Source organism: Triturus cristatus, chromosome 9 (assembly GCF_964204655.1).
Source record: "Triturus cristatus chromosome 9, aTriCri1.1, whole genome shotgun sequence".
In the NCBI taxonomy this organism is placed as follows: domain Eukaryota; kingdom Metazoa; phylum Chordata; class Amphibia; order Caudata; family Salamandridae; genus Triturus; species Triturus cristatus.
In genome coordinates, this window is record NC_140592.1 from 741,492,668 (window position 1) to 741,508,741 (window position 16,074).

General features: G+C 47.1%; 1 protein-coding gene and 1 long non-coding RNA gene across 6 annotated transcripts in view; one reads left to right on the forward strand and one right to left on the reverse strand.

The window, feature by feature from the left end:
* The window catches only part of LOC146798697 (nuclear RNA export factor 1-like), an 801,269-nt gene that overhangs the window by 342,787 nt on the left and 442,408 nt on the right, over positions 1-16,074 (forward strand). The gene's annotated exons all lie outside the window — the stretch shown is intronic.
* The window catches only part of LOC146798698 (uncharacterized), a 103,133-nt gene that overhangs the window by 77,915 nt on the left and 9,144 nt on the right, over positions 1-16,074 (reverse strand). The gene's annotated exons all lie outside the window — the stretch shown is intronic.

The following is a 16,074-nucleotide window of genomic DNA, read 5'->3' on the forward strand; positions in this document are numbered from 1 at the left end:
CCATACAGAGGGACTTCTAAAGCGCTAATCTCCTAACCTCAGATTGCTGTTCCGTGTAAATTCCATCTCTACTCGCACGCCCATATATGTACATCTTCTCTTCCCTATCCTTGCTCCAGAATGATAACTGAGCAAAATGCTCTCACTCAAACGGATAGCTGCCTCAGATAAGAAGAGTTACCACTAACCCTCCCCTGCCGGTATCCTAGGGCTGGTGGGCTTGGTTGGATGCTTTTCGGAAATTGCTCTTTAGTTTATCAGTAGCTCTGCATGTGGAATCCCATGCTCTGTATTCATTTTAATATCTCTGATATGAGATCCTGTGGCGTCTGAGCAGTATGCTGTCAATCCAGTTATTTACACCTAGTGTGCCATCAATGATGGTCCACTGCAATTCTCTAAGCAGTCTATATTCAGATAGGAGGTGGTAGAAATGAAAACTCACACATCATGGCAAAGTATCAAGCACACAGTCAACCAAATGTCCAGCTAGTGCTATAGCTTTTAACTTTACACTAACTTTACAGGTAAGTACAAACGTGTCAATCAAAAATATAATGTTCGTAAAACACAAGGTGCTAGCATACGGAGGTGTGATAAAACATGTAGGAAGCTGGCTCTTTATGTGATATATCAATAATCTGATATATCGTGTAAAGAGTCCAGGGGTTCCTTTACTAGTGGACAGGGCTTGCTATCCTATCCCAATGTGCTCTGTTAGGGAGTAGTGTGGTCGAGAAGCCTGAGGCTTAACAATGAGTGCAAGACATTTACAAACACACAGAATGATTAATAAATGAGTTACATGACTCTGGAAGGAGTTCCATACTAATTTGTAGAAATAGCAAGTACCTTTATATAGGTTTAGGCATCAGAAAAAAATAGTTCAGGTAAGTAAGTTTTTAAATATAAATTCTTTTCACTTTAAAAAGTAGACTGAGTTTTGCAATGTTATCCTATGGAAGAATAACAAGTTCTGCAAACATATATAGTACATGGACTTACAAGACCAATCTCCAGGAGTTAATGTGAGCGGTGGGCCCTTGTAGGAATCTGTCTCTTTATATGGTATTACCACTAGGTGGTTATACCGTGCACAGAGTCTGGGGGTTCCCCAAAGGTGTACAGCTCTCAATGTAAAACCCAAAGTGCTATATTAGTGGTAGTGTGGGCGAGCAGCCTTATGCCTAACACAGAGGAGTGTAAGATATTTATTGCATAACATTGACCAATAATGGATACACGACTCGAAGGAGATCCAAGCCAATTTTAGAAAATTATACTTTTTACTTTATTTTAAGACCAAGATCTTCACAATAAGGTAAGCACGTTTTTAAATAACATTACTAGTCACTTGGAAAAATCGACACTTAAAAACTTTTCCGCACAGTTAAATGTTACCCTATTGGGAAAACAATATCGCGGTTAAAGAAGTAAGTAATGCACTTACAATTCCAGTCTTTGGAACCAAATGTCACCAAGGGGTTCTGTCCAATGTTTTTCAATGGAGTCTGGGGGTGGCACACCTACTTGACTAGCTAATTCCCCCGCCTGCCAGGGTTTCAAGTGGGCTCTGACAGGGATGGGGGGGGGGGGGGGCGGGGGGTTTTGGCTTCCTCTCCTATGATTGGACCAAGTTTTGCATCCCGAAGGCGGCGACTCCTTTAACGCTTGGCAGCCCTCTTCCTGGCCAGGCTTTTATTCCAGACCTCCTGAGAGCAAAAGGCTGTCACCTTAAGAGGTCACTAACTTGTCTCAGGCTGGCAGAATCCAGTTAGCAACACATATCAATATTAAGCACCCTGCTTTAGTGCTGTCAGGCCTGCAGTGGTAGGGGACATGGCACACAGGGATGTGTCACTGAATGGTAGGATGCACACCATTTTTTGCTCCTTTTATAGTCTCTTTTTTAGTAGCTGCTCAATGGCCATATTTAAGCGTGCTCCTTGACTTGTGCTCTTGCCTGGCAGCACGGACGAGATTCAACGTTCCTAAACACGGGGATGTGTGACATGTTGCGTTTTCACTTCTGTCTGCACCAAGACATGCAGCCTCCTATGGCAGTCATGCATGTGCTTGGTGAGAGGTCCCTTAGGGTAGCACAATTCGTGCTGCAGCCCTTACAGAGGGTGCTAAAGGTTTTGCCAATTGGGGGAACAATTGCACAGTTTGGGGAAAAAGCTCTGTCACTGGGCACCTGGTTGGCAGGAACCCAGTTCACTTTGTCGAAATCACATAATGTACCAGTGTACCAGGCAAAAAGTGGGGGCAACCGTGTCAAATAGGAGCACTTTCTACAAGACCCCCTCCCCAAAGAGGATGAAACTAACCTTTGTCAAGAGAGAGTCTTCATCTTCTAAGTGGAAGAGCCTAGAAAGGCCAGCTGCATTGGCATGGTCAGTCCTAGGTTTGTGTTCCACTACAAAGCCCATTCCCTGTAGAGATATGAACCACCTTAACAGTTTGGGGTGTTCACCTTTCATTTGCATTAGTCATCTGAGAGGCCTGTGGTCTGCTTGGACAAGTAAGTGAGAGCCAAACAAGTATGGTCTCAGCTTCTTCAGGGACCAAATCACAGTAAAGGCTTCCCTCTCAATGGCACTCTGTAGGAAGCTGGCTCTGTATATACCATACCAAAGTGAGGTACAGTGTGCGCAGAGTCCAGTGGAACCCCAAAGGTAGGCAGAGGTAAAGTTAGATAGCACCTTACTCTCTATTTGTGGTAGTATGGTCGAGGCCGTGGGGCGTCAGGTGCAAGGGTGCCTTTAGGGTCAGATCTTCTTACCAGCTCCTGGTCCCGGTTGAGGGGACCTTCTGGATTTAGGCTGCAGGCGTCAGTTGGAGGCTTGAGGCAGGTCAGGGATCGCTGGATCTCGGGTGAGGATCGCTGGGCAGACCTCCTTGTGGTGTTTGCCCACTAGAGCTCGGGCCATGGACGGCCTTCTGGCTTGGGCTTGACCCGTCCCCACGCCAGTGCCGACCCGAAACGTTCGGTGTAGAAAGCGAAACACCTTCTGGTCTCCATGCTGCCGTTGCGTAAGGCTAAATCTTCGGAGCCGAAAACTTTGGAGCCGAAACTTTCGCCGCCGAATCCGGCATCTAAAGAAAGTACAGCGACTAAAAAGCCTCGGACCGAAAATCCACCGGCTCCGAAACAGAAGGAAATCGCATTTCATCCAGAAACTGGACACATTCATGCCAAACTTCCTGAGAAGAGGAAAATGGGCTTATCAGAGGACTGATGAATGGTAAGGGGTGTGCCGCACACTCCTATTTGTATGTAAACTTAAGTTGCTTAAGCGTGCCGGGTGGGAATGAGGTAGCCAGCCTCTATGAATTATGTATCTGAGGACTACCACATTCCTCTAAAGAAGAAAAATGTGGTTACTGACCCTTTTTGTCCTTACATTTCAGAAGACTACACATTCCCCTACACCATCATCTCCTGACCTACGGTATACAGGGGATGATGATTTAGATGACTATGCACCACAAGATCCTGATCCATGGGATCATTAAAATGTCCCTCTACCATATAATGACCCTGACTTATATCCATCTAGACCTTCCCCTCCAGATGATAACATTGGGTACATTGAGCTCCTTAATAGGGCTGCAGAATATCATGGAGTAGAGCTTCATAATTAGAGTTTAGAGGAGGATTGTTTATTAGAAATCCTGAGTTCATCCCAAAGGGCTACACAAACATTACCAATGTTAAAGGCCATGCTAAAACATACTGAGGATATCTTTAAAGACCCTGTCAGAGCTAGGATCATCATTTCCAGGGTAGAGATAAAATACAGGGCTGCACCTAATGACACACTCTATATCAAAGGCCAGTTACCTTTAGACTCTTTGGTAGTTTCCAGTGCTCATAAGAGGGCTAACTCTCAAACAGGGGATGTCCCACCTTCTGATAAGGAGTCCAAAATATTGGATGCTTTAGGGAAAAGGATAGCCTCACAAGCGGCTAATAATTGGCACATTGCCGATGCCCAAGCATTATTGGCAAGGTATGATAAATCTCATTATGAGGAACTCGAAAAGCTCATTGAATTCCTTCCAGATGAGCATAAATCTAAAGCCAGAGACAGTATTCAAAAAGGTAAATTGATAACTAATACCTCTATCAGTTGTGTGTTAGATCAGGCAGATACAGCAGCTTGGGCAGTAAACACCAGTGTACTACTTCATAGACATGCTTGGTTAAGGATTTCAGGGTTCAAGCCTGAAGTACAAGCCTCTATTCTTAATCAACCTTTTGATTAGCAACATCTCTTTGGCCCAGCTGTTGATGTATCATTAGAAAAGATGAAAAAAGATACAGAAGTTGCGAAGTCTATGGGGGCCTTACAATCACCTTCTAGCAGAGGTTCCTTTCGTTGCTCATTCTATAGGGGCAGTTCCAAAAATATATCTACAGGCAATCCCTCCTCCTCTTACAAGGGCAACAATCAGTCACCCTCTTCAAGAGGTTCTTTTCGAGGAGGATATAGAGGAAACAACGCCGGGGAAGAGGCAGAGGTAATTCAACACGCACCTCCCCTGCAAACAACAAACAATGACTGATTTCCCATACCCCCGAGCATTTCACTCCTGTCGGGGGACGTCTCTCACAATTTCTATCCATTTGGAATACGATTACATCAGACAAATGGTTTCTACAAATTATCCAATCTGGTTATTGCCTGGAACTTAAAAGCACTACACCCAATATTCCTCCAAGGTCACACCTCATGTCACAAGAACAGCTCACTCTTCTAAAGCAAGAGGTTCTTTCTTTATTGCAAAAGGGCGCAATAGAACCAGTCCCTTTACAATACCAAGGAACAGGAGTGTACTCCCTCTACTTCCTAATTCCCAAAAAGGACGATTCTCTGAGGCCTATATTGGACCTCAGAGAACTAAATCTATACATTCAATCGGACCATTTGCATATGGTAACACTCCAACAAGTGCTTCCTCTCCTTCAGCAAGACGACTTTCTATCCACTCTGGATCTAAAGGACGCGTACTTTCATATTCCAATACACCTCTGGATCTAAAGGACGCTTACTTTCATATTCCAATGCACCCTGCACACCGCAAATACCTCAGGTTTGTGGTAGCAGGCAAACATTATCAATTCAAAGTCCTACTCTTCGGAGTGACGACCGCTCCCTGGGTTTTCACCAAATGCTTGGCAGTAGTCGCAGCCCATCTGAGAAGACAACAGGTTCACGTCTTCCCATACTTAGACGACTGCCTCATAAAGGCCAGTTAACACAATAGCTGTCTGCTCCACACAGAGAAAACTGTGCAACTCCTTCGCCAGCTAGGGTTCACAATAAATCAGACCAAATCCCATCTTCAACCATCCATGTCTCAAGACTATCTAGGAGCTACCATAGACACACAGAAAGCACTAGCATACCCAACTCCAGCCAGAATCAGAAATGTTCCGAACATAATGTCTCAGTTCCATCCTCAACACTCCTTACCAGCTCGAGTGTTCATGCGATTACTGGGAATGATAGCGTTTTGCATTTTCATAGTTCCCTACACAAGACTTCAGATGCGTCCCCTGCAGGAATGCTTAGCACGCCAGTGGAACCAGGCTGAAGGTCGGTTATCAGATCTAGTGTTGGTAGACGGCCACACCCATGCACTATACAAGTCTGTATTCATTTCAAGTTCAGCTGGTACGCAAGACCCTACTAATTCGTACAGATAACATGACAGTCATGTATTACATTAAAAAACAAGGGGGGGACACACTCCCTCCAAATGTCCCACCTAACACAGGAAATCTGGAGGTGGGCCATTCATCACAAAATCTATCTCCTAACAGAACACCTCCCAGGAGTGGACAATCAGATGGCAGATCTGCTAAGTCGTCAGACACAGCAAATACACGAATGGGAACTAAAGCCTCAAGTTCTCCTCCCATTCCTTCAAATGTGGGGCTTCCCAGGCATAGACCAGTTTGCCACGCACCTAAACGCAAAATGCCCAAACTTCGCGGCCAGGTATTCACACCCATTGTTCAAAGGCAATGCACTATGGATGAATTGGTCTGGGATATTTGCTTACGGTTTTCTGCCTCTCCCACTCATTCCATTAGTGGTTCGGAAACTCAAACGTGCGTCCCTGACACTAATCCTAGTTGCTCCCACATGGGCACGTCAACCATGGTTCACAACCCTATTGGAACTCTCAGTAGTTCCTCATCAAAAGCTAAGTCTTACACCCAATCTCCTCACACCGAGCCATGGAGACATAAGACAACCAGACCCCAGTCGACTCAATCTGGCGATCTGGCACCTGAAGTCCTAGAGTTTGGCTATCTAAATCTACCACCAGATTGTATGAATATCATCAAGGAATCTAGACGTCCTACCACAAGAGCCTGCTATGCAGCCAAGTGGAAGCGGTGTTTGATTTACTGTAATAACAACCAAATCAACCCGCTTGATGCTTCTCTCCAAAACATTATATGCTGTTTGTTACATCTGCAACGTTCCAATTTATAACTATAGAAGAACCTTTTTTGCAAATGCACCAAAACATAGTAGTTCTTCGAACTAACCCTAAATTTCTTCCTAAAGTAATTTCTGCCTTTCATATCAATCAATCTGTTGAGTTACCTGTATTCTTCCCTCAACCAGATTCAGTGGCAGAACGTTTCCTGGGTAGCAGCTTGCTGCCTCAGGCTTTCAAGAGTTGGACTGTCCTGCTGTCCAAGGCACAGCTCTTTCCTAGAGGGTCCCTCTGGGCCTAAGAGTTCAAACTGGTAAGGGTCAAGCTCCATGGGCTCAGTTCCCTCTGGGGTGTCCAAGTCCTCTCCCAGAGCAGAGGGTTCCTGATCCTTTTGCTGTACAGAAGCTGGTTTCCCAGTCTTCTTACCTTTCCTCTTGGAAGGTTGGGCCATACTTTCAGGCACCAAAACTTCTTTTTCACCCTGTTTTGTGCTCTGTGCTCTTCTTTTTACACACATATCCAGCATTGCTGCATGTGTTTTTAGTTCAACCTCAGCCCATGCTCAGGTTTCCAGGTTATTGCCAAGCAGACATGCAGCTGGAAGCTTTGGAGAGACCACTACCTGTTTCAGGCCAGTAACGCACCCCCCCCCCCCGGTCTAATGGTCACCATAGCCATTGCATGGTTAGTGGTAACACTGTCAGCATTGGTGACTGGGTAAGTTCTCCCTATCAATTATTGCTCAGGGGAAACCAGTGTATCTCTCACCATAGTGACACTAGCACCTGTATCCCTCAGAGCTTCTACCCTAGTTCCATTAATCCAAGGGTACTGCAAATACTTTTTTAAGTTGGGTGGCCACAGAGCTACAGTGGAAATCTCAACTTCCCCTTCTGAAACTAGAACTGCTTCAGTGTGCAACCCGAATTGCTCTAGGCACACTGTTGATCCCATCTGGAGACTTGCTACACCAGGAGTAGCTGTAGTAGGACTCGGGGGCTTCTTGTTAGGGCAAAAAGCATCTCCAGTTAAGTGTCCCAGCTTCAGAATAATGTCAGAGGCCAATGATGCAACAAGCTTGAAAAAACTCAAACACGGAAGCTGGATATAAAACTATACAATAGCAGAGGGTTACCACAGTATATGTCGTCCCCCCTAAAGCCAACAATGAAGTGCCAACTAATGAGGCTACGATTCTACTTGATCCCCCTATTGGCATATAAGTATGGGCAAGGTTACAAAGAAATGGCAGCCATGCTGTGCCGCCCGTGTGGGGGAGAAGAAGAATCGTTAACTCGCATATTATGCATCTGCGAGACACTTCGCTCATTAAGAACTTGTTGGCTTCGTCCCATCTGGCGCATTTTAAATATTAGGATGCCTTGGTGGAATGTTTGAAGGGCGATTCAGCACGGTTGTTGGTGCGCTTACTGACATTTCTGCTGGCCGCAAAGGACTTTCTGGCCTCCAAAAAACCCATTGAACCATAAAGCTCATTCCACCATTATCAGTTTTATTAATTTTTAATGTGAATGCTCAAATTTTTAAAATTGAAAATGATGCACTTTATTCTGTATCTTATTATTTGCGATTGCAATGATTTTTATTAATTGTGCAATAACAATTTCTATCTAAAAAAATATATATATCCTACTAACTTTAGCTCATGACATCCCCCTAGCTGGACATCTGGGCCAAACCAAAACCTGGGAAAGGCTAGTCAGCCACTTTTACTGGCTCCAGATGTCTCAGAAAGTAAAGGGGTTTGTCAGCTCCTGTGTCACCTGTCAAGCCAGTGGCAACACAGGTGGACACCCGAAGGCCCCCTTGATTCCACTACCAGTGGTTGGGGTTCCCTTTGAAAGGGTAGGTGTGGACATAGTGGGTCCACATGAACCTCCCACAGCATCAGGAAACAAATTCATACTAGTGGTAGTGGATCATGCCACTAGGTATCCCGGGGCAATTCCCCTTAGGACTACTACAGCTCCTGCAGTAGCCAAGGCCCTCATTTGTGTCTTCACGAGGGTAGGGTTTCTTAAGGAAGTGGTGTAGGAAGCTGGCTCTGTATATACTATACCAAAATGAGGTATAGTGTGCACAGAGTAAAGTGGAACCCCAAAGGTAGGCAGAGGTAAAAGTAGATAGCACCTTACTCTCTATTTGTGGTAGTGTGGGCGAGCAGTAAGGCTTTATCAGAGGGTAGTGTTAAGCGTTTGCTGTACGCACTCAATAATCAAATGATTGTCACACACCCAAAGACTGAACTCAGACCAATTTTGTATGTATAAAAAAATATTCTTGTAGTTTATTTATTTTTTAGAACCAAGCAAGCCTGGTACAGGTAAGCAATAAATAGTTTACAGTAGTAATGCAGTTGTATCACAGTTTGGTTTGCAATTGTATATGCACTTTGTTTTGATTACAGTACTGTTACTGAAAATGTAATGCTTTGAAAATACTGAAAATGTAATGCTTTGGAAATACAGTACATATATGTGAGAAGTTGGCCTGGCATATGCTGGTCACTAGTTATAGTGGCCACCTTGCACCAGTCCAATTCGACTCTTATGGTAGATAGGTTTAAGACAACCTTTTAAAGAAAGCTATCCTAGTGGTAGCTGTGGAGAGCAGCCTTCAGGCTAAGTCTCAGAGGAATGTAAAGCAGCTTGTTTTACCTTATAATCTCTTGAATTACCAAATGAAAGGACACCACACAGGTATATATATCAAATATATATGTATTTATTTCTAGACACACTCTACTAATCTCTTCATGAGATTAGAAGGCAGGAACACATTCAAATATCAACGTTTCACAATAAGTTAAGCACAAATATGGCTGGGGCCCTAGGGGCGTACCAGACCATCTACTAAAAAAGAGGGTTAGGAAAGTCGACTTGCAAAATGACAAGGCCTAGGGCCTGTAGAATCGCTGGGGCTTCACTACTGCAGTGTAAGCAGGTAAGTAACAGACCCACGGGAGACGCACGCAGTGTGTGAACACAGCCGCGGGTTCCCTATTGATTATAATGGAGCAAGTCGCGGTTTGATTTTTAAAGTTTTAGGGTACTTCGAGGAAGTCTACAAGCAAGCCACTTACAAGGTAAGTAATTTGAGGGCCAACACACACTAGGGCACCGGAGTGCACGAGTTACCTCACCCAGGGAAGCCGGGTGCATAGGTGGCTTTTGGTGTCGGGTCGCGTCGCTGTTTTCTATGGAGACCAAAGAAGACTTGCTGCTTGCGGCGACTGAAGAAGTGTCCGGTGGAATCCAAGGGTGGATTCGAGATGCAGATGACCTGAAAATTTAAGGGACAGTGTTCACAGTCACTTGCCAGTGACCGGGGGCCATGAAGCTGGTTGCCCACGGAAGTCGGGTGATTTCAGGTGATCAAGGGTGTTTTGACTCTTCGCTCACAAGGTCCAGGAAAGATCGACGATGACCAGCAGCTGGATTCGGAGTGTCCCACGACGTCTGCAGCTGACTGCGGTGTCGGCAACCGGATTGGAGCCAACAAGCCTTGGCAACAGCAAGTCTTGTGTAGAGTGAAGAAAGTCGATGGTGCAGACCAGCAAGGTCTGAGGGACTCACCCAGCGAGGGTGAGTGAGGGCAGGCCTGGAGCAACCAGGGGAGCCCTTTGAGTCGATAAGAAAGTCTTAAGGGGACCCACAAGCCAACGGACAAGGGATCACGAAGACGCCTCGTGAGAAAATGCTTCACAGGAGCCCACGGTCACTCGGGACGGGGTAGGCCTCTGATTGTCGCTGCAAAACCTTCTGGAGGCTTGGGCCACAAATGGTCCAAAGCACAAGTTCTTAGAACGTCGTGAAGGGGTTGCACTCGACAATAGTGCCCGGTACCCGGGTATTGCTGTTCCTCGTCACTCGTGGGGTCCACTCACCTCAGCTTTGCTGGGGGCTCACAATGGCCGTCGACAAGTCAGGAAATCAACTTCCGGGGCTGCAGGGACTTCGAACTCCGGCGGGACCGGGAAAGTTTGCGACCTTTGATTAGAGTTTCTGGTGCCTGCCAAGCAGGGGAGTCACTCCTTGACCACAAGGGAGATTCTTCTGTCTTCCAAAGGTAGTGGAACGTCGAAGGGCCAGGATTCTTCTTTGTAGAGCATCGTCCAGGGTTATCTGTTTTGCAATGGCAAAGTTTGCTATCTTATACTGAAGATAGGGGAGGGACTAGCTCTATGACCACTCCTCTGGGAGGGTCAGGGTAGGGGGTGGTTATACCCACTTCCCTTTGTCCAGTTTCGAGCCAGAGCAGGGACAGGTAGCCCCTGAACAGGTTTGAGCTGGCATATGCACAGAGGAGCTTACTGCTCCCCCAGTGCAGGACTTCAAAACACTCTAGAAGTGCACCCACCCAGCTCCAATACACTAAATCCTGTCTGGAAGGTGGTGACACCTTCCTGTGACAGGGTGCCTATTGTTGGGCCTCCTCCACTGCGAGTTTCAGTCTGCAGCAGGAGGGCAGCCCAGTGTCTGTGCTGGTGGCATCCATTTTGTATTGCCAGGGCTCTTTCAGATTTCTACCGTGTTACCACAGTAGGCACATGTCGTCCACTCTAGAAGGGTGGGATCATGCTCCCACATCATGGACTGGTGTGGGGGTATGATTCCAAGTTTTTTGACACCAAACACAACATGTGTTGATGCAGTCATTCCAAAGTTAGCATTATAATGCACTTAAGAGTATATGGTTTAACCGCATCCACAAACAGCCACAGAGAATAGACCCTGCTAGCTGCAGAGGGGCCCTGCTCATGCAGAGGCACCCCCTCACATTGTAAACCAAGCACCCTGCCCTCTGGATTGATAGGGCCTGCCATAGGGGTGGCTGATAGGTTTATATGTGTGTGTATGGTGAGATATAGGAACCTATACCTCAGTGAGGAGTGCTAACACTACCTCACCCAGGCTGCAGTAGCAGGTCTGTGGTGTCAGATTGAGTCTGCTTCCCAGGGGTGACATAATACTTGCTGCAGCCCCTGGTAGGCCTGTGAAGTGCCTATGCCCTAGGTACCTAAGGTACCATATACTAGGGGCTCATAAGGTACCACAGTATCCAATCACTAGTGCATCTAATATGCACACCAAGTCGTTTAGAGAGAACAGAGAGACTGGGGCCCTGATTAGCAGGGACCCAGCCAGACTATAGCCAGAAACCAGTGTATACATCAGAAAAACAGTGGGGGCAACATAAGTGCAGATCCTCCTCTCCTACAATATACTTTGTATTTGTGCTTTGCCTGGTGCCTAGAAAGGCCTCTATTTCAGGCTCTCTCTTCGACCTCCATTGGCTGAGGATGGAGAATCGTATCAAATTCAAGGACCTATGTTACATGCATAAAATTAAATCGGGCACAGCGCCACAGTACTTGAGTGCCTTAGTCCATCCCTACCTCCCAACGCACCTTCTCCGATCCTCTACTCAAGGATCAAACTGGCGCTTATGGGTGGCCAGTCTTTTTCTTACCTGGCCCCTTCATTATGGAATTCTCTTTCCATGCCACTCCGGCACAAAACTATCAATAACAACTTTCGCAAATGCCTAAAAACGTGGTTATTCAACCAATAGTTTTTTCTCTCACTTTCCGCGTGTATCCGATGGCGCCGGGAAGCCTCCGGGTAGCTGTGCGCCTTATAAAATTAAATAATAATAATATAGGCTTTTTAGTAAAATGACTAGTAGATTACTTTACAGATTACTTTTCGTACACAGTACAGTATACCTGGATGCTGCACTGGGACATTGCCCCATAAACAGGTGAGTAAAAGCGTTTTTTTTTTTTTTTTATTCAGTACAATTTTAAAAGAATTTCCTAGGTTTTCCAACTCCACACTTTGACTGTTTTTCTATGAAAAGTTTCTATGTTATCCTATGGAGGAAAATATAGTTATTGGTTAGCAGGTAAGTACTTTGTTGTGGGAGTTGGTATTCTGGGGTTAGATTCAGGGGTCTCCCATGGTCGAGGATGCACTCACAAATCACCCCCAGCGGCACTAGGGCGGCCGGGTACAGAGTGCTGAGGCCCAATGTTATCCAATCATGGATAGGGGGCCTCCAGTTGGTGGCTGCTGACGAGCAGGCCGCAAGGTTGTGGGAGCAAAGCTCCTGGACTTAAGCTCAGGGCAAAATATGGACTCAAGTTAGCACCAAAAGTACAACTTCAGCGGCACTTGAACGTCAGGGTGCGGTTTTGGCATCGGATGCCCTATTACTTGCAATGGGGATTCTCCGGTTTGCAAACACACTGCAGGCTTGGAGACTAGGGTCTCCTGGGTGCGACCACCACTTCGAGAGTTAAGTTGGGATGCTGAGGCTTGACCAGACACCAACGGTTGCGCCACCAAAGGCCGTGGGGCGTCGGGTGCAGGGGTGTCCTCCGGGTCGGACCTTCTTACCAGCTCCTTGTCTTGGTTGCGGGGGACCCTCCAGATTTAGACTGCAGGCGTCGGCTTGAGGCAGGTCAGGGATTGCTGGATCTCCGGTCAGGCTCGCCGGGGAGACCTCCTCGTGGTGTTGGGCCCGGGAACTCGGGCCGTGGGCGTCTGCTGCAGAGTGTTGCAGACTCGCGGATCCGTCCGGTGCTGGAATCTGTTTGGTGAATAAATAGGTGTTCACGGGAGAGACAGTCTTTGGGATGGAAGGCAGGCAGGTCCTCCGGGTTTCTCGAGGTTGGTGGCTGCAGGACACACCGAGCTTCGGCACGGCTATTCGGTCCTTCTTGTCTTCTTCTGGTTTCTTCTCTGAGTTCTTGGTTCAGGGCTGCCCCCTAAATACTGTATTTAGGGGGCTTGAGGTCAGTAGCCAATGGGCTACTGACCGTAGGGTGAGTACACACCCTTGGTGTGCTCACCCCACGTGGGGAAGTGGGTACAATCCATAATCCTGATTAAGAAGTGCCTGCCATTTGCAGGATGGCGGGCACTGGAGAGTAGGCTTCACCTCTCCTCCTCCACCTGAGGGGTGGGGTTGGCAGAGGTGGGCACACCTTTTGGGCTGGCTAGTTTTTCCCGCCTGTCTTCCCGCCAATAAGGAAGGGAAACAATAAGGGGGCCTGCTCCTGATAGCATGAGAGGCTTGGGGTCGCATTACAAAGGCTGCATGGCATTTGAAGCTTCCCTGCCACAGATGGCTCGTCCTGGTCTGGGGGGAGGTGTGAACGCATCCGCCCAGGAAAGGCTTTGTTTCTTGGCTCAGGAAGCGAAGGCTCCCACCCCAGGGGTCGAGAAACATGTCTCGTGGTGGCAGGCTGGTGTGTACCAGTCAGGGAACCTACCAGAGGCTGGTCATTGTTCAGGGGGCATCTTTACGATGCCCTCTGAGTGCATTTTTCATTAACTCCCACATTGGCATTAGTGTGGGTTGAATGTACTGAGAAGTTTGATACCAAACTTCCCAGTTTTCAGTAAGCCATTAGGTACTGTGGAGTTCGTAATGACAAACTCCCAGGACCATATACTCCTAATGGCAGTACTGCACTTACAATGTCTAAGAGTTGGCTTAGACACTGGAGGGGTACAGGGCTCATGCACTTGTACCCTCACCACTGGTGTAGTGCACCCAGCTAAAGGGGTGGCTGATCTATGCCAGGGCAGTGGGTTGTAGGCATGGCACACAGGGATGTGTGCCATGTCGACTCTTCACTTTGTTCTGCACCAAAACACTCAGCCTGCGAACGCAGTGTGTGAATGTAAAGGTACATGACCTCTAAGGGTGATACAATAAGAGTTGCTGCCCTCTGAGGCCTTCCCTGGCCACAGTGCCCTTGGTACATGTGGTACCATTCACAAGGGAGTGCCCTGTGGCCAGAGAGCGCCAATTGGGGGTATAATTTGGGAAAGAACACAGGCACTGGGAACCCGATTTGCAGGGACTCTGGGCACATCAAGTCAATGTACATCAGCAGTCTGGCAAAAAGTGGGGAAGGTTACTGCATCAGCAACCCAGCTTCCTACAGGTGGTTTCAGACAAAGGGTCAAACTTCATGTCTGCTTACCTAAAACACATGTGGAAAGAGTGTGGATTGCAGTACAAGTTTACTACACCCTATCACCCACAAACCAATGGTGGTGTTGAAAGGTTTAACAAGACATTGAAACGCATGATTTTGGGGCTCCATGAAAAACTCAAAAGGAGATTGGTGGTCCTCTTACCATGCTTGCTTTTTGCCTACAGAGAGGTGCATCAGAAGGGAGTAGAGTTTCCCCCTTTGAACTTATGTTTGGCCATCCTGTCAGGGGACCACCATGTCTTGTAAAAGAGGGTTGGGAGAAGTCTCTGCAAGAACCCAGACAAGACATTGTGGACTCTGTAGTAGGCCTAAGGTCCAGAATGGCAGAGTACATGGAAAACGTTTCCAAAAATATAGAGGTCAGCCAGGAGCTTCAGAAGCACTGGTATGACCAAAAAGCTGCACTGGTAAAATTTCAACCAGGGCAAAAGGTGTGGGTTTTGGAGCCAGTGGCACCAAGGGCTCTTCAGGACAGATGGAGTGGCCCTTACCCCATCTTAGAAAAGAAAAGTGAGGTCACCTACTTGGTTAACCTGGGCACAAGCAAGACACCCAAGAGGGTGATCCATGTGAACCGCCTTAAGCTTTTCCATGACAGGGCTGACATCACCATGCTGATGATGACTGGTGAGGATCAGGAGACAGAGAGTGAAACTCTCCCTGACCTCCTCTCCCTGACCTCCTCTCCTACAGCCCTAAAGATGGGTCAGTGGATGGAGTGGTCTTTTCAGACACACTCACTGCCCAACAGCAGACAGATTGCAAGCAAGTCTTGCATCATTATGCTAAGCTCTTTTCCTTGCACCCTGGTCAGCCACACTGGTGTACCCATGATGTGGACACAGGTGATAGTGCACCTGTCAAGAACAAAATCTATCGACAATCTGATCAAGTCAAGGAAAGCATCAGAGCTTAAGTCAGCAAGATGCTGGAGTTAGGGGTTATTGAACCCTCTGAGAGCCCTTGGGCCAACCCAGTGGTTCTCTCCCTAAACCTCATCCCCAGGGTGGAAAGAGAGAAATGAGGTTCTGTGTGGACTATAGAGGGCTCAAGTCTTTCACCAAGACAGACGCTCACCCTATCCCAAGAGCAGATGAGTTGATTGATAAATTGGGTGCAGCCAAATTTCTAAATACCTTTGACTTAACTGCAGGGTACTGGACGATTGGCAATGGCACCTGGAGAAAATTAAAAGACCGCATTCTCCACACCTAATGGGAATCATCAGTTCACTGTTATGCCTTTTGGTTTAAAGAATGCCCCTGCCACTTTCCAAAGGTTGGTGAATCAATTCCTTGTTGGATTGGATTCCTTTAGTGCAGCATATCTAGATGATATTGCTGTTTTTAGCTCCACCTGTCGGGATCACCTGATCCACCTGGGGAAGGTTTTAAAAGCCCTACAAACTGCAGGCCTAACTATCAAGGCATCCAAATGCCAGATAGGGCAGGGAACTGTGGTATACTTGGGCCACCTTGTTGGTGGAGATCAAGTGCAACCCTTACAGCCCAAGATCCAGGAGGCCATCATGCACTGGGCAGCTCCAACAACCCAGACTCAAGTCAGGGCATTCCTTG